Source organism: Triticum urartu, chromosome 1, assembly GCF_003073215.2.
Source record: "Triticum urartu cultivar G1812 chromosome 1, Tu2.1, whole genome shotgun sequence".
In the NCBI taxonomy this organism is placed as follows: domain Eukaryota; kingdom Viridiplantae; phylum Streptophyta; class Magnoliopsida; order Poales; family Poaceae; genus Triticum; species Triticum urartu.
The window spans coordinates 278,499,261-278,518,749 of record NC_053022.1 but is presented as its reverse complement, the minus strand read 5'-3'; the positions used below and the strand labels follow the sequence as shown (position 1 = coordinate 278,518,749).

The window sequence follows — 19,489 nt, the reverse complement described above, 5'->3', positions numbered from 1 at the left end:
CATGGGTCAATCACAACATGTGTTTTGTAAAAAAAATGCATTTTGGTGTTTCGTGCAATGCACGTTCATCTTGCTAGTAACACATAAATTGTATTCTAAAATAACATATACTCATGCACATCAAACAATATTATTTTTTTATCGTTAAAATAAACATATGGAAGTGGAAATCTCATTTAATTCATCTATTTCTCCCCATTCCAAACAAGTAAGGCAACAAATAAATCACAATATAACATTAAAATTCAATTGCATAACATAGTAATTTAGTTTTTTTGTTTCTCTCCCCTTTTTTGTTGCCACTTGGGTCCTGTAAAGAGCCAAAATGTTACAAAAGTGTTAGTGTTAAATAATCCTATCCAAGCGTCATTATCATAAAATATTTGCCAATGATCCTTAACACTTTCAAAAATCGCTGCCAAGTGTTCAGATGCAAATACTTGTAAAACTGGAAAAACAAATTCATGGCATAAAACTCAAAATTAACGACAAAAATAATGCTGGAGAAAATATAAGTATTATCAAAATTGAATTGGACTTGACAAAATTTAAAATCATAACCTTTCTATGGTTGGCAATGGATCATTCTATATAACAAAATTTACCTGTTAAGAAGCGTCGGACAAAATATCTACCTACTCCATGAAATTTAACATCCAAAGACCACAAGATGACTTGCATGATTACAAAATTATATATAACAAAAATCTTAATAGTTTTATAAAACTTCCAAAATGATCGTGAGGAAACACCTTTTTTAACTTGTTGTGACCGTATAAAAAAATCGCACCCAGACAGGCGAACTGAATTGGACAAAGTCCGACCCTAAATACACAAATGACCAAAAAGGCTATTTTTGATTAAAAAAATGAACTGGACAACGCCCAATGCTACATCTGTAATTATGACTTTACCAAAAGGACTAAAAACCAACTCAAAAAGAAGAAAAATGAAAAAGCCTAAAAAAGAGGACACACTTGACTCTTCCTCTCAGTTCTCCACACCTCGTCACCTACCTTCACTACCCTTATCACTTCACTGTGTCCCCACTTCTCCCTGTGGCCACAAGCCCACAACTCTCTCTCTACCTCCTCAGGTTGCCCCTCCTCTTCGTCTCCACTACCGACGCGAGGTCTTGCACCCCCTCTCCCCACTCTTCTCAGCACTTCCTCGCCGAATCGGTCTCTGAAGTGCCCGAGTATCCGCTTGAGCTCGGCATGCTCGCTAGCCGACCCAGTGCTAGGCGTGGATGAAGGCCGACGCGGAGGCACGGGACTCGTCTCCACCAGATCAGCGGCCATGGCAATCGTGCATCCGAAGCTCCGCGGCCCGGCACCATGCCTTCCTCTCTGTCTCGCTCGCCCGGCGCTTGGAGCGTCTGCTCGTCGTCGGCTCTCACCACCCTGTGCGTGCGGCTGTGCTGTGCCCGGCCCTGCCCAGGTGCGGCAATAGTGCCGTGGTGGCTGGTCCCCTGCAACTGCAAGCCGACGCCAATTAATGATCTATTCCCCACTCCAGCTTTCATATCTGCTTAGTTCTGATTTGAGGTACTCCCCATTCCCCACTTTTGCTAATTCCTTTTTTTGGCGAAACACTTTTGCTAATTCCTAGTTGCTATTCATCACTGTGTAGTACATACGTAGCTCAGTATCTTAGGTTTAAGCATGAGATTCGTTTTAGAATCGGCGAGAAAAAAATAGAAGTTGGAGTAAGTTGTTCGATTAGACGTTCTTAACTTTGTTGCAACAGCTGTTATGAGTGGAGATTCTAGTCGGTTAATATTCTTGAGGCAACCATGCTGTCATAAAGTTGATTGATTAGTGGATATGAATTCTGGGTGGCTAGGGGCACTGTGAGGAGCTAGGGACCAAGACAGACGAGGTTGATTTGGCTTGATCCTGCCAAAGAAATTTACTTCTTCTGAAAAGACGGAAGCATGTTTTTAGAAAGTTCATGGTTAACTTTCCAAATCGGAGATTTATAGCAAAGCAAAGAGACAGGTTGAAGAATGAATAATTGATATAGCACAACCTTCTAGATGAAGTGCTTTTGCAGGCTTACAATGAATGGATATTGAAGACCATGGAAGAGTCCTCGAATTTGTTGCATCATAAATTGTTGGAACTCTGGAATAAACAGAAAGATGTGAATGGGGAGGCATACCTGCCTGCCATATACACCAACCCGAAGCTTTTGAGCGTTGTACAAAAGAAGTACTTGACAGGTTTACTTCATGATAGTCTCGGATTTTGTTCGGTCAGAATCATCAGGTACTTACTCACTTAATTTCCGAATATACCAGTTATTTGTTGAATGTATTGGTTCGACTTGGTGATACATCAAAGCTTCTCTTTACCTAAAACGACTTAAGGGTGTATTAAGGTAGTCCAATGCATGGGTTTCATATTTAAGTTCTTATATGTCATCCTATTTTCATAATGCTATGCAGTTAAAAATAAGAATAAATAGCTTACAAAATGCACCTTGTGAAGAGCTCAAAATCACATATGACTCAGAAGACCAGCATTTATGATTGCAACACCAAAAAATGATCAAACGTGCTTCGGGAATGCTATGCAGGGAAAAAAAGCACAATAGCATACCAAATGTACCCTGCTAAGACTCTGCACATATTCTTGTGCCTTAAGCATGACTTCGTGACTTTGGACTCTGACTAAAAATTACTCAACTTTCGTTGCCTATACTTGCTCTTCTCCGTACATGAGAGTTTTTGGAATTGCCTGTACGGACAGGTATGTATGACTGTATTGTCCAAAAAAAAATGTGTACGACAAGTATGTGTGGCTGTACGGTACACTTTGGCTATCTTAAAACATGTTTTAGTCTGGTCCTAATATAGTACTTTCTTAGGTCTTTAGTTTGGCCTTTACCAGTAAACCTACAATTACACTCTGGACATGGCAACATGTTTATGAAATTACACTGTGTAAGTGTTTGACTGGTCTCACATCAAAGCATAGTTTGAGACATTTCACTGATAAGCACATACATATATAGAAAGTTTGCACATAATCTGTTCAAACCGGGAGGGATACAGGGATTTTTTTAGATGAGGACAAACCTGTTTGCAAATCCTACGTCTACCATTGATTCTACCTGAATTTACTTTAGTAGATCTTCTCTTGTAAAATCCAAACTGTTTTCGAGCCTATACGTTTACTTTCCTATTTTTGTTTATCATGCAATACTTATCCTGCAGCCATCTAATATGAAAATTTAATGATAGAAGATGGCCTCATTTATATACAGAAAAATGTAAATTGTTGTAACATTTAGAGCATTCCACTTACCGGATTTTAATTCCATGTGCTTGGATGCATATTTGAATAAATCATCCAATTCTTTTAGCTATTGCACCAACAAATGAAAAGGTATTAGCATCAGAAGCCACAAATAAAAAGAAAAACAATCTCAAAGAAAAACAATCTTATTTGAGAAGATCGGGTGGTAGGACTAACTACAAACCGTAGAAGTGCTTTTGGAACGTCCACTCATCTTTGCATTGATGAGAGATTTAGGATAGCATCAACTACAGTAAAGCTTTCTATCCCTCTGCCTTTTTATTTCTTTAGGGTCTGCAATTCATGACACAGTTTAGCAGTTGAGCAACAATCTAGTGACTGCACCACCTGCACATGTTATGTTCTGCAATTGTGTGACTGGCGATTGTCCGGTAGCCGGCACCTGTGTTGCAATGTTACTGCCATCAAGGACGACAACAATATGCTTATTTTGCTCGCGGGTTGGACGTTGTTGCTTTAAAATGTCCTCTCTATTTTGTGCATACCGCTCCCTTTCCATCTGAATCTTTATCTCATTACGGCCTGCATGTTTGAAGAATAAATCATAGATCATTATATAGCAATAAAACTGGGCCGTATATCATGAAGTTGATCATCATTACCTTGTGATACAGCCAGCTGGGTGTGTGCCCCATTGATGTCGGCTGCGACAATTTTCTTCTGTTTATAGCCCTCACGCTGTCTCTTATTAAATCTCATCCCTATTTTGTGCATACTGCTCTCTATCCTTCTGCCTTTTTACTTCTTTAGGGTCTGCAATCAATGACACAATTCAGCAATTGAGCAACAAAACTGAAATCAGGTGCTTGGGTACTGATCATTACCTAAGTATTGGGTGTTGCTTATATCCTGGCATGGGGTGAGCGTCCCATTGGGAGTGGTCGGGACCATACGCTGTCCTTTAATCCTGTGAATGTCAAGAATGTTATCATACAACTGTACCTAAAGGAATAATGCAACAGGATATAGTAGTTTGTAATACCATTCATCTAGGTCTCTGGGTGTGTCTTTATTTGTGTTCATATTACTTGTAACTAAAGCATTCGACGGTCCATATGCAGGAAGGCTTTTAGGTGAGGTCAATTATATACTGAAGAGCATGCACCTGTGTTGGCGACGAGCTCATCAGCGCAGCCGTGGACGGGCGCCTCGGCGGTTGCACATGTGAGGGCGAAGAGCTCGTCGTTGTGGCCGTCGTCAGGTGACTCGGCGGATGCACTTGTGCTGGCGAAGAGCACGTCGTCGCGGTCATCGTCCGATGCCTCGGCGTCTGTGCAGGGCAGCGAGCAATGATGGCGCACGTCAAGCCGGATGCCTGGATTGATTCCCCCCTAATTTAGCAGATTTATTTTTGTATAGTTGAGCAAGTCCATGCGAATTGGACGTGCTGTTTCCTTGTGCGGGCATGGGATCCGTACTAAAGTGGCATATTGTGCGGCGGCTTCTTTGTGTGAGGTAGATGGTGGGAGAAGTAGAACGTGGGCGTCTGCCCTAGAAGAACATTTAATCCTGAGCGTTGATTGGTGTGGTAGACCTTTGATGTAATATAGAACATTGGATGTGATTTAGTGGGATTGATCAAACGTCTCTGGTACTTCTGTGTACACTTTGTGGTGTGACTTTGGGAGGATTCATGTTTTCTCTTTTAATAGTAGTATAGAGCGAAAATATTACAAAATTGTTAGTGTTAAATAATCCTATCCAAGCGTCATTATCATAAAATATTTGCCAATGACCCTTAACACTTTCAAAAATCGCTGCCAAGTGTTCAGATGCAAATACTTGTAAAACTGGAAAAACAGATTCATGCCATAAAACTCAAAATTAACAACAAAAATAATGCTGGAGAAAATGTAAGTATTATCAAAATAAATTAACAACAAAAATAATGCTGGAGAAAATGTAAGTATTATCAAAATTGAACTGGACTTGACAAAATTTAAAATCATAACCTTTCTATGGTTGGCAATGGATCATTCCATGAATCGGGGCCGGTTTATCATCTGCTTTCATCAAGACTTAAAAACAATTATCCTTGTAGGCACCAAGCGCCTTGTAATAGGCTAGCTTTAAACTTTTATTCTGCTATGCCATCGTGCATATTTGCTGTGTATGACACTGTTCATCTGCCATGTTAAGATATGCCATGTATGCTTTATGATATTAGCAATTTTGAATCTGTTCCTGCACACAACAAGTGAAAATGGTCCTGGCGGTTTACCGCTGGATGGGTTATAATGCCCGATATAAACCATAGGAAACTATCATAGTTTATAACCAAGGATGACCTGAATGATAATCATATATGATTGAAAATATGTCATACATTTGATATTTGATCACACTGTTGGTTTACCAAGCTAGTGTAGTAAGGGTGATAACCCAAAATTTGAACACTGGTAATTATCAGATATTGCTAGTTTTTAAACAAAGCCGGGCTGGGTTAATAAACATCGGATATTATCTTATCTCAAACTGGCGACTTATAGTCAAAGCCAGGTCAGGTTAATAAACACCGGTGAATTATAATCATAAAGCTTTATAAGCCTCATCAAATAAACCTCAAAAAAGAACATCTGTCGAATAAAAACAAACGAGAAACGAGGCTTTTCATGGGCTGCCAGGCCGAAAATCGAGTGCTTTCACGGGCCGCACAACCAGTGAGTTAAACCTATATACAAACCTTATAAGATGGACCTCACATAACCAATTGTCGTTTTAACTTTGACAAGTTCAGTGTCTGTGTAAGATTGACTTGTCAAACGTTCGGCGGGTCATTCCAAGATTACCTGGGCGGAGTGGCTTACTTAAAAAGGCAGGATAACCCGGGGTTTTAGGTGAATACACCTGGCTTCCAAGCCTGGCTTTTAAGCCTATTACAAGGGTTATAAAAACTCTTTGTTCTTTAGAACAAAAGAGACCCGAAGAAATATTTTGAGCTGTGCTCAAGGGGCACCTATGTTTGAGTTGTGCTTTTGCAACAGACTCTCTTTGGACCCTTTAACTTGGGCATAAGCCCCCAAGCTTTTTTTTGTGCGGCCAATAAGCTGGATCAAAGGGTAATCATAACTTCGCTCTATAAAGCAAAGCCCCCAAGTGACCAAAAACTCATTATTTAAAAGAAAAAGTGATAGAGGCCCTGCTTTAGCAGGGATGCTAGTTTATTATATCGATCATAATATATACATTGTCAAAAATATGTACATCAGAAGAGCCAGTGCCTCAAGTGTAGTAAGGCCGAAGATGAGCAATATTCCACGGACGGCGGGTCTCCTCCTCCGACGTGCGTGAGTCCTTGTGGTCTCGAACATCAATAAGGTAATATGACCCGTTGTTCAGATTCTTGCTGACCACAAAGGATCCTTCCCAAGGTGGGGATAACTTGTGCATATCAGTTTGATCCTGGATAAGCCGGAGCACCAGATCACCTTCTTGGAAAGTTCTGGTTTTAACCCGGCGGCTATGGTAACGGCGCAGATCTTGCTGGTAAATCACCGAACGAGCCGCTGCGATGTCACACTCCTCATCCAACAGATCAAGCGCTTCCTAACGTGCCTTTTCATTGCCCGCTTCAATGTAAGATGCCACACGAGGTGAATCATGACGGATGTCACTAGGGAGAACCGCCTCTGCTCCGTAAACCATGAAAAAGGCGTGTAACCCATCAACCTGTTGGGGGTGGTATTAATGCTCCATAACACAGAAGGTAACTCCTCCACCCAACAACCTGGCGTCCTTTGTAAGGGAACCATAAGTCGGGGCTTGATGCCTCTCAAGATCTCTTGATTGGCTCTCTCAGCTTGACCATTAGATTGGGGGTGAGCCACCGACGATACATCAAGCCGGATATGCTCATGTTGACAAAATTCTTCCATAGCACCTTTAGAGAGATTAGTGCCATTGTCTGTTATGATGCTGTGTGGAAGGACAAAACGGAAGATCACCTTCTTCATGAATTGAACCGCTATTGCTGCATCACACTTACTGACTGGCTCTGCCTCTACCCACTTAGTGAACTTATCAACCGTCACCAAAAGGTGGGTCTTCTTATCCTTGGATCTTTTGAAAGGTCCAACCATATCAAGCCCCCAAACTGCAAACGGCCAAGTAATTGGAATCATCCTCAATTCTTGAGTCGGTACATGGGCTCGTCGTGAAAATTTCTGACATCCATGACACCTGCCAACCAGGTCCTCCGCATCAGCATGAGCTTTTAGCCAATAAAACCCATGACGAAAAGCTTTAGCCACAAGAGATTTTCGAACCGACATGATGACCACAGTCTCCTTCATGAATCTCACACAGGATCTCACGACCCTCTTCTGGAGAAACGCAACGTTGAAATGCCCCTGTGACACTGCGATGATGTAGCTCTCCATGAACAATTGCCATTGACTTAGACCGCCGGGTTATCAGCCTGGCTAAGGTTTCATCCTCAGGTAACTCGCCCCGAGTCATATAAGCGAAATAAGGGACTGTCCAGTCAGGAATTACATGAAGAGCCGCCACCAACTGAGCTTCCGGGTCAGGAATAGCCAAATCCTCCTCTGTAGGTAACTTGACCGACGGGTTATGCAAAACGTCAAGAAAAAAATTAGGAGGCACCGATTTACGTTGAGAACCCAACCAGCTTAAGGCACCAACCGCTTCATTTTTCCTTCGATCAACATGCTCAACTTGATAACCCTTGAAATGACCAGCAATAACGTCCACCTCTCGTCGGTAAGCCGCCATGAGTGGATCCTTAGAATCCCAAGTACCAGAGACTTGCTGAGCCACCAAATCTGAGTCACCAAAGCACCTAACCCGGCTTAAGTTCATCTCCTTAGCCATCCGAAGACCGTGGAGCAAGGCCTCATATTCAGCTGCATTGTTAGTGCAAGGGAACATCAAACGAAGAACATAACAAAATTTGTCACCTCGAGGGGAAGCGAGCACAACTCCAGCCCCCGAGCCCTCCAATTGCCTGGACCCATCAAAGTGAATAGTCCAATATGTGTTATTCGGCTTCCTCAAGCATCTACAACTCTGTCCAGTCATTGATGAAATCAACCAGCGCCTGAGACTTGATGGCCGTGCGAGGCATATACTTCAAACCATGAGGACCAAGCTCAATGGCCCACTTGGCTACCCGACTTGTGGCTTCTCTGTTCTGAATGATGTCCCCTAAAGGAGCAGAACTAACCACAGTGATGGGATGACCCAGAAAATATTGTTTAAGCTTCCGTCTGGCCATGAACACTCCATATACAAGCTTCTGCCTGTGCAGATATCTCTGCTTTGACTCAATAAGCACTTCACTTATGTAGTAAACCGTCCTTTGAACCGGATATTCCTTGCCTGCCTCCTTCCTTTCTACCATAATGGCTACACTAACAACCCGGCTATTAGTAGCCACATATAACAATAAAGGCTCTTTATCAACAAGGGCGGCAAGCATGGGCGGCTCAGCTAGCTGTTTCTTCAAGTCCTCAAACGTTGTATTGGCGGCATCACTCCAGACAAAATTATCTGTCTTTTTCATCATCTGATAAAGAGGGATGGCCTTCTCTCCCAACCGGCTTATGAACCGACTTAATGCCGCAATACGACCTGCTAGACATTGCACATCATTGATACACGCCGGTTTAGCCAGAGAAGTGATGGCCTTGATCTTCTCCGGATTAGCTTCAATGGCCGTGTTAGATACCAAAAAGCCCAAAAGCTTGCCTGCCGGCACACCAAAAACACACTTGGCCGGGTTAAGCATCATTTTATAAACCCGGAGATTATCGAAGGTTTCCTTCAAATCATCTATCAATGTCTCTTTCTCTCTGGATTTCACCACGATATCATCCATATAAGCATGAACATTGCGCCCAATTTGATTATGAAGGCAATTCTGCACACACCTCTGATAAGTCGCCTGGGCACTCTTGAGCCCAAAAGGCATAGACACATAGCAGAAGGCTCCAAAGGGAGTTATGAAATCCGTCTTCTCCTGGTCCTTAACTGCCATCTTAATCCGATGATAACCTGAATAAGCATCCAAAAAACTCAAACACTCACAACCCGCTGTAGCATCGATAATCTAATCAATACGAGGGAGAGCAAAAGGATCAGCCGGACAAGCCTTGTTTAAGTCCATGTAGTCAACACACATATGCCAAGTGCCGTTCTTCTTAAGTACCAGCACTAGGTTAGCCAACCACTCAGGATGGAAAACTTCCACGATAAACCTGCCAGCCAAAAGCCGGGCCACTTCCTCTCCAATGGCCTTCCGCCTCTCCTCATTAAACCGGCAAAGACACTGTTTAACCTGCTTAAATTTTGGATCAATATTAAGAGTGTGGTCAGCGAGTTCTCTTGATACACCCGACATGTCTAAAGGCTTCTATGCAAAGATGTCCTGGTTCTCACAGATGAACTCGATGAGCACGCTTTCCTATTTCGGATCCAGATTAGCACTGATACTGAACTGCTTGGATGAATCACCAGGAACAAAATCAACCATCTTGGTATCATCTGCCGATTCAAACTTTAAGACCGGATCATGCTCTGTAGTTGGCTTTTTCAAAGATGTCATATCCACCGGATCAACATTGTCCTTATAGAATTTTAACTCCTCCGTTTCACAAACCGACTCAGCATAAGCCGCATCACCTTCTTCGCATTCCAATGCTATATTATGGCTCCCATGCACTGTAATGGTCCCCTTGTAACCCGGCATCTTGAGTTGCAGATAAACATAACAAGGCCGTGCCATGAACTTGTCATAAGCCGGCCGTCCAAATAGAGCGTGATACGGGCTGTGAATCTTGACTACTTCAAAGGTCAATGTCTTTGACCTAGAGTCATGATCATCTCCAAAAGCAACTTCCAGAGCTATCTTACCCATTGGTATGCCGACTTACCAGGCACCACGCCATGGAAAACAGTGTTTGACAGCTTAAGATTTTTATCAGTCAACCCCATGCGACGGAAAGTTTCATAATAGAGGATATTGATGCTGCTCCCTTCGTCCATGAGTACCTTGGTAAACTTATACCCTCCGACCTGAGGTGCGACCACCAAAGGCAAGTGACCCGGATTGTCAACCCAGGGCGGGTGATCTGCCCGACTCCACACAATGGGCTGCTCAGACCAGCACAAGTAACGGGGAACCGCCGGCTCAACAACGTTGACTGCCCTCTTATGAAGCTTATGGTCACACTTACATAGGCTAGTGGTGAAGACCTAATATTGTCCACTATTCAACTGCTTCGGGTTGCTTTGATAACCAGATTGTTGCTACTGTTGATTCCCCTGACTACTCTGTTGATTGTAACCACCCTGGTTGCTGTGATTACCCCGATTTCCTTGGAATCTAGAGCCGCCACCGCCATAACCCGGTCCGTGAGAGCCGGATCCTGAACCTCCACCTGGCCCATGACTGTCTTGAAAAAGATTGGAATTCTTGTACTCCTTCATAATGTAACAATCTTCCAGAGGTGCCCGGATGGTCTTTCTCGTGTACCATGTCTTGGGCAAGGCTGATTTAGCATATGTTCAAGATTGAAACTGGATCCTCCCGCCCGTGGGGGCGGTTTACCCTTACGACGCTGACCATTATTCTGCGCATTGGTGTTAGCCACAAAGTCAAAATTATTATCAGCTTTGCGCTTACCGTTGCCTCCCTAGTTCGCCGGGTTATGCTGCTGCCCCTTGGTGTTGCTGCTCTTCTTTCCCTTCCCCGGATTTTCATCATCAGACTCGTGGGCCTTGGTACCATCAGAGTCAGCATACTTAACCAGAGCCGCCATCAGTGTTCCCATGTCATTGCAATGGTGTTTGAGCCGCCTAATTTCTGTTTTAAGGGCGTGAAACGACAATTGTTCTTCAAAATCAACACTGCCGAGTCGGCATTGATGCGATCTGACGAGTGTAGGATTGTTGAGACCTGATGCACCCAATGGGTTGTCGACTCACCTTCTTCTTGGACACATGAGGCTAAATTCACAATTGACATGGGCTGCTTGCATGTATCCTTGAAGTTCTGGATAAACTGGGCTTTTAACTCGGCCCATGACCCAATAGAATTGGCAGGGAGCCCCTTCAACCAAGTGCGGGCCGTTCTCTCCAACACCAGGGGGAAATATTTAGCACATGCAGCATCGCTGACATCTAGCAATTCCATGGCCATCTCATAACTCTCAATCCACGCCTTAGGAGGTAAATCGGCTGTATAGTTAGGCACCTTGTGAGGACCCTTTAAATCCTTGGGCAGGCGCTCATTACGTAGATCTGGTACTAAGCATGGCACGACCAAATTTCTAAAGGTTACCCCTGGCTCCACAAAAGTGGTTGGACGAACCGGAGTAGGTTGACGAGCCGCATACTGAGTCGCCAACTCGGCCTCTCGACACGCTCTACCTTGATCCACTATGCTCTGAGCATAGGCGCCACCGCTCACCGGGTTATGTCCATGAGGCGGGTTATGGTTCCACCCACTACTTGACACAGCCGGCTCATCGATATGCCTACTGTAACTCCGGCTTGGGCGGGGGGTGGAATGAATCCTGTCACGGCTGTAAGAATAAGTGAGGGAGTCCTGGATTAGGGGGTCCTCGGACAGCCGGACTATATCCCTTGGCCGGACTGTTGGACTATGAAGATACAAGATTGAAGACTTCGTCCCATGTCCGGGTGGGACTCTCCTTTGCGTGGAAGGCAAGATTGGCTGTTCGGATATGTAGATCTCCTCCCTTGTAACCGACTCTGTGTAACCCTAGCCCCTCTTGTGTCTATATAAACCGGAGGGTTTAGTCCGTAGGACAACAACAATCATACCATAGGCTAGCTTCTAGGGTTTAGCCTCTCCGATCTCGTGGTAGATCAACTCTTGTAATACTCATATCATCAAGATCAATCAAGCAGGAAGTAGGGTATTACCTCCATCGAGAGGGCCCGAACCTGGGTAAACATTATGTCCCCCGCCTCCTGTTACCATCCGCCTTAGACGCACAGTTCGGGACCCCCTACCCGAGATCCGCCGGTTTTGACACCGACATTGGTGCTTTCATTGAGAGTTCCACTGTGTCGTCACCATAAGGCTCAATGGCTCCTTCGATCATCAGCAACGATGCGATCCAGGGTGAGGTTTTTCTCCCCGGACAGATCTTTGTATCAGGTGGCTTCGCACTGGGGGCCAACTCGCTTGGCCATCTGGAGCAAATCGAAAGCTATGCCCCTGGCCATCAGGTCAGGTTTGGAAGTTTGAACTATACTACCGACATCCGCGGAGACTTGATCTTCGACGGATTCGAGCCCACATCAGGTGCGCCGCACAGTCACGATGGGCATGACTTAGCTCTACCGCCAGACAGTGTTCGGGAGATCACACCTGTGGCGACTCCGGCCCTTGATCCGGAGCAGATCACGCCGTCCAAGGACGGGTGGATGGACCCCGCCCCAGAGGCCGCACACTCAGCGGTGATAGAGCCGAATACTGACTTGACCTCCTACGAGACCTGTGTTGCCGGACCTTTGGATTCGTCCCCAGCCACGGTCTCCGAACCGGTTGCGTCCATACCTATCAAATCTGATTGGGCGCTGATCACGGAGTTTTCCTCCATGGATATCTTTCAGCACTCGCCCTTGGGCGATGTGCTAAATTCATTAAGGTCTCTCTCCTTGTCAGGAGGCCCTTGGTCGAACTATGTTTGGCTCGAGTGGGAAGCGGACGACAAAGAAATTCGTTCCCCACCCACCACCCACTTAATATCCACTGTCGATGACTTAACCGACATGCTTGATTTTGGATCCGAAGACATCGACGGTATGGACGACGATGCGGGAAACAAACAGGAACCACCACCCACAGGTCGCTGGACTGCCACTTCATCACATGATATATACATGGTGGATACACCCCAAGAAAATGATGACGAGGAACAGGAGGAAGCAGCAAAGGACAATTCCCTCGAGAAGCAACCAAAGCGACAACGTAACCGCCGCTCCAAATCCTGCCCCGGCAAAAACAACGATAACAGTGCAAGAAAGAGTAACACCCCGGTCGACCCCAAAGGAGACAACGACCACATGAACCCAACGGTGGAGCAGGGTGAACCAACGGACGGCGAACATAGTACAGAGCCGCTGTCAGGTCATGACGACCCCGAGGGTAAAACTCATCAACCTGTCTTCGGAGACATGAATAGTCTGGACGACGATGCACACATCATCCCTGAAAGACACTTGGAACAGGAGAACCTTCATAAAAGGCTCATTGAAACCACGCGAAGCCTAAAGTAGCAGAAGCAAAGGCTTAAGATCGCACAGAATACACTCAACAGTAGATGGAATAAAGTGCTTGACACGGAAGAAAAGTACGAAGGTAATCGCCCCACAAAAAGCTATCCAAAGCGCAAGTTCTTGCCTGAATTCGACGGTGAGGCCTTAAAGCCCACTCAGCCGGAAAATAAAACGGCCGATCAAACGGACAGGCCACCCCGTGGTCGCGATAGGGCGGCTAACGATGACGTACACAAGTCAGCACACAACCTACGTGAGGACCTACACAAAAAAGCCGGTTTGACCAGGTCCATTTACGGACCTAGGAAGCGCGTTCCGGCACAGAATCATCGCCGCCTAAATGACTATACTGACAGAATAATAGTTCAGAATCAAAACTGAACACTACAACCATCAGACACACCCAAATACAGGGGTGCCGTGCACCCCCTATGCTTTACCGACGAGGTACTGGACCATGAATTCCCAGAAGGATTCAAACCCGTGAACATAGAGTCATACGATGGAACAACAGACCCTGGGGTCTGGATTGAGGACTTTATCCTTCACATCCACATGGCTCGTGGAGATGGTCTCCATGCCATTAAATACTTGCCCTTAAAGTTGAAAGGACCAGCTAGGCGCTGGTTGAAAAGCCTCCCCGAAAACTCAATTGGAAGTTGGGAAGAGCTCGAGGACGCTTTCAGGGCTAATTTTCAAGGGACCTATGTCCGACCTCCAGATGCAGACGATTTAAGTCACATAATTCAGCAACCCGGAGAGTCAGCCCGAAAGCTTTGGAATAGATTCCTCACTAAGAAGAATCAAATTGTCGATTGCCCGGACGCTGAAGCCTTAGCGGCTTTCAAACATAGTGTCCGGGACGAATGGCTTGCCAGACATCTCGGCCAGGAAAAACCAAGGACAATGGCAGCCCTAACAAGCCTTATGACCCGCTTTTGCGCGGGCGAGGATAGCTGGCTGGCCCGCAGCGGCACCAGCGACCCAAGCACATCCAAAGTCAGGGATGGCAATGAAAAACCACGACGCAATAAAAGCAAGCGTCGAAGCAACGAAGACAGCCCAGACAACACGGCGGTAAACGCCAGATTCAGGGGCTCTCGACCCGGTCAACAGAAAAAGCCATTCAAAGGCAGCAGAGATGGACGCTCCAGCCTAAACAAGATTCTGGACAGATTATGTCAGATTCACGACACCTCCGATAAACCTGCAAATCACACCAACAGAGAATGTTGGGTCTTTAAGCAGGCTGGCAAGCTAAACGCCGAACACAAGGGGAGGGAGACACCAAGTGAAGACGAGGATGAGCCTCACCAACAAAACACTGGGGGACAGAAAAAATTCCCACCAGAAGTCAAAACAATGAACATGATTCACGTAACGAAGAGGAGGAGCACACGCGCGCTCCGAGACGTATGCACCGTAGAGCCCGTTGCCCCCAAGTTCAACCCTTGGTCAGCCTGCCCAATCACTTCTGATCGCAGGGATAACCCAACTAGTATCTGACACGGAGGATCGGCTGCCTTGGTACTAGACCCAATAATTGACGGATACCATCTCACCCGAGTCCTTATGGACGGAGGCAGTAGTCTTAATCTGATATATCAAGACACAGTCCGCAAAATGGGGATAGACCCAACAAGAATCAGCCAAAGCAATACTACCTTTAAAGGAGTAGTACCAGGCCCAGAGGCCCGCTACACGGGCTCTATAGTACTAGAGGTTGTATTCGGTTTTCCCGACAACTTCCGAAGCAAAGAATTAACCTTCGACATCGCTCCATTCCGAAGCGGCTATCAAGCACTACTCGGAAGAACAACCTTCGCTCGTTTTAATGCAATACCGCATTACGCTTATCTTAAGCTTAAGATGCCCGGTCCACGTGGCATCATCATAGTTAGCGGACACTCAGAGCGTTCCTTACATGTGGAGGAGTGTACGGTGGCTTTCGCAGCCGAACACTGAACGACCCCTCCAACCAGAATAAAGGATCGGTCGTCAAGACCGCGGACATAGCTAGATGAGTCCGGCGCACCCCTCGCTGTAACAGTTTAGATAAACCCGAGATTGGGTCGATGGATATACCCCCATAGGTGGCGCTAGGGGCTTCCCGCATGTAAAAAGGACTATAGTTCGGTTTGACCTTACTTAGATTGAATTTCAATGGTCTATTAATAATAACCAATTTTCCACACGTGGGCTTTCACCTAGGTTTTTTCTCTCTTGTAGATGACAATCGTGCTACACCCTTCCAGGACACGGCACAATGGAGACACAGACGCAGACGTGCAGCAGGGCCCCGCTCAAAGGTTTCTTTTTAGATTAAGACCCTGTGTAAACCTTTCTCACTGTCTCTTGTTGCTTTATGCCCTTCGGATACTTAACACAACCGAGAGGGATGCTGGCATTATTGGCATTTTCGCCACGTCAAACCAATGCACGTACCTGGAAATTCAGGGTTCATTATCAAGGGCTTTGCTCAGCCCGGTATATGTTGTAAAGTCCAAATACCTTAGGGAGTGTTCGGCGTCGCGAGTTTGGCCTTATATGCATCAGCTCCGAATCATGTCTTTGGTCAAATGTTGGGTTTGCCCGGCTCCCGTGTTTTGCTACCGTACGTTCCGCTCTATCAGCTAAGGTGGCACCGGGAGAACTACTGCGATTGTGCCCTGGTTCATCTGGATGAGCACCTCAGTAGAGAAAGCTGAAAACTGACTGTCATGATAAAGCGCGAGACTGGTCAACCACTCGAGGACTCAGCAGAATCTTCGCGATTCCTCCGCATTAATGAAGGACCGGTTTCCCGGTCATGTATGTAAGCGCATCGTTTTCGGATAAATGCGAAAGTACCAGGGGCTATATAGTAGCCCCACTGTCAAACTCCTATGGCTAAGTGAAAGTGTTAAAGCAATATAGTCCGATTGCCTTGTTCGCCGCACTATCACCTCCTTCATGGACCAAGACGTTGGATCAAGTGTGAATATGTGCTTTTCAGAACACCCCCGCATTATGTGTGTGGGGGCTGAAGCCGACGACTGCAAACTTTCAGGTTATATACTTACATAAACAGCCGCACAGGAGGCATCATAATACCTTCAGGTAATAAAAACAGCCTGTATAATTCAAATAATACTATTTTTACAATGGGGATACATGTCACTCGAACATGATACTCTTCGAGCACTGAGCCTCTATTACATGAGCGCCTTCTAGGACTTCTTCTAAATAGCGCTCGGCCGAGACCTGGCCTACGGCCGGACCCTAGTTGCAATAGCGGTGGCATCCATCTCTGCCCAGTATGTCTTAACACGGGCAAGAGCCATCCGCGCACCCTCTATGCACGCCGACCTCTTTACGGCATCGATATGTTGCACAACACCAAGGAATCGTTGCATCAAACCAAAATAACTATTCGGCTATGGTCCTCCCGGCTAAAGATGATCCACGACAGACTTCATGGCAAGCCCGGACAACCTATGGAGCTCAGCCCACTCAGCCATTTGCTCATTTAACAGCAGCTGACGTGTCGGAGCACTGAACTGTGACCAAAACAACTTCTCTACTTCGTGATCTTTTTGGTATTTGAAAATGCACTCGCATCAGCAGCACTCATTGCCAAGTCCGCATACGCGTCTGCAACACTCCATAATCGATCCAGAGGGGCATACTTCGGATCTCCGAACTTCGTCCGCAACAAAAAGGGCTTCCTAGCCGTGATATCTCTGGCTTGACGAAGCTCCTCCTCTGCCGCTCTGATTTTAGAATGGGTTTCCTTGGCTGCCTCCACGGCTCTCTTTAGGTCAGCCTCTCTCACTTGGCTTTCCTTTTCAAGAAGCTCATATCGGCCGGCGGCATGTTTCAGCTCAACAACCATCTTGGCTATTTCATCTTCGCTCTTGTGATGAGCAGCCTGTTCGGCTTTTAAGTCTTCGGTCGCCTTTAGGGCGGCCGCATCACTTCTCCTGGCTTGTTCCTTGGCTCGGGCAAGTTCCGCCCGAAGGGTCTCCACGACGGCAACTCCATCTGCAATCAAAACATATTATAGATACTAGCATCATGCTCCTCTTAATACTTGCTGACCACCCAAAAATACCTACCCTGTGCCTCGTCAAGCCGCTTGTTCACAAGGGCAATGTCGGCATCTGCCGCGTCCAGTTGCCGGCTCAGTCCGGCCAACTCAGCAGTCCGACCAGCCACTGGGCTGTCCGCTGCCTGCACATGAAAGCAGCGCGATCATTACCTGGGACTATGATCCTCTATTTGCCGCTTCCGGATAGCAACCAGAGTCTCAGGGGCTACTATCTGTATAGAGCACACCTAGCGTGCGCGATACCGTCAATTTTTTTTACGTACCTCAAAGCCTTTTAGCAGGCTCGTAAAGGCTTCATGCAACCCACTCTTGGCGGATGAGATCCTCTCAACCACCGTACCCATTAAAGTACGATGCTCCTCCAAGATAGCCGCTTGCTCCAAAAGATCCGTCAGTACGTCCGGTTGCGCACCGGGCAATCCCGGACTCTTTCCGTGCCTCCCCTTAGGAGCCGAATACCCCGAACTTCGGGTGGCCGAAGGGTTATCTTCTGGCCTTGGTGGATCAGGAGAAATCCTCTGTGATGACACCTTAGGATTGTCCGTCCCAGGAGGCGGGGAGGCAGGCGGAGGCGTTTCACTCTCCATCATCTCCGGAAGAAGATCCCCTGAAGACGAACTCTGCTAAGAAGGGCTACGAGCCGGGCTGCAAGATATATGTCTCAGTTATTGTCCTCAGAGATAAATCAGGATATATTTACCAAAAGTACTCTTGATTCACTTACAGCTCGGTGGAGGGCTGGCCCCCTTGCGGGCACTGTGCAGTAAGGACGCCCTCCGGGGCAGTGCCTCTTGACGAAGATTTCTTCCCTCGTTTGGAACCTTTCGTTTCCAAGTCGTCAGAGGCAGTCCTTTTCCTTCCTTGGGGGGAGGGGATTCTAGATTCTTCTCCCGACCATTCTCCTTCTTGGAGACACTAATTCCCCGGTTTGGACGAGTAATGTGTGAGGCCCGCTTTCGGCTTCTTTATCCCTCCCTTTATCTTCCCCTGATGGCACTTGATAAAGTGAGTGCTCGAGCATCCTGGCTAGTACAGGATCCGCTGAGCCTTCGAGAAGGGGGGCGGAACACCTGATCATCTTCGCCTTTCGTATCCAGTCCTGGCCAAGATCGATTTTTTCAGAACGATGTTGCGACAAATAAAAAGACAGCATGTTCGGCTGCAGAATTACTCACCTGGGTAACTGGACGGTTGCAGTTGAGACCCGCACCCTCGGTGGTGTCTGGACACTTTATTTGTGATCCGAAGAACAATCCATACATCTCTTCGAGCGTCATGCTGAAGAACTGCTGAATAGCTCGCGGTCCTTCCGGGTTGAACTCCCACATACGGAGAGATCGACGTTGGCATGGCAGGACCCGATGAACTAGCATAACTTACATTACTTTGACAAGATCGACATCCCTCTTGAGGAGATCTCGGATGCGACTTTGTAATGTCGGCATGTCATTAATGGCCCCCAGTCTAGCCCCTTGTTGACCCATGAAGCCAGTTGTGGTGGGGGGCCCAAACGGAAGGCGGGGGGAGCCACCCACTTAGTACTTCGGGGAGCTGTGATGTAAAACCACTCCCGCTGCCATAAGTTAGATATCTCTGGGAAGGAACCCCTTGGCCATGGGGCATCGACGTCTTTGCTTATTGTGGCACCTCCGCATTCTGCATGTCGCCAATCGATCATCTTTGGCTTCACATTGAAGGTCTTGAGCCATAAGCCGAAGTGTGGGGTGATGCGGAGGAAGGCCTCACATACGACGATAAACGATGAGATGTGAAGGATGGAATCCGGAGCTAAATCGTGGAAGTT

The 19,489-nt window shown here is 46.4% G+C and overlaps 1 long non-coding RNA gene across 1 annotated transcript; it reads left to right on the top strand.

Annotated features, from left to right (window-relative positions):
• The first annotated feature begins 830 nt into the window (after nt 1-830).
• Nucleotides 831-4,929, top strand: LOC125507660. The gene is made up of 2 exons (XR_007282935.1): nt 831-2,270; nt 4,385-4,929. It is a non-coding gene; the product is annotated as an uncharacterized LOC125507660 (long non-coding RNA).
• Nucleotides 4,930-19,489: the final 14,560 nt, after the last annotated feature.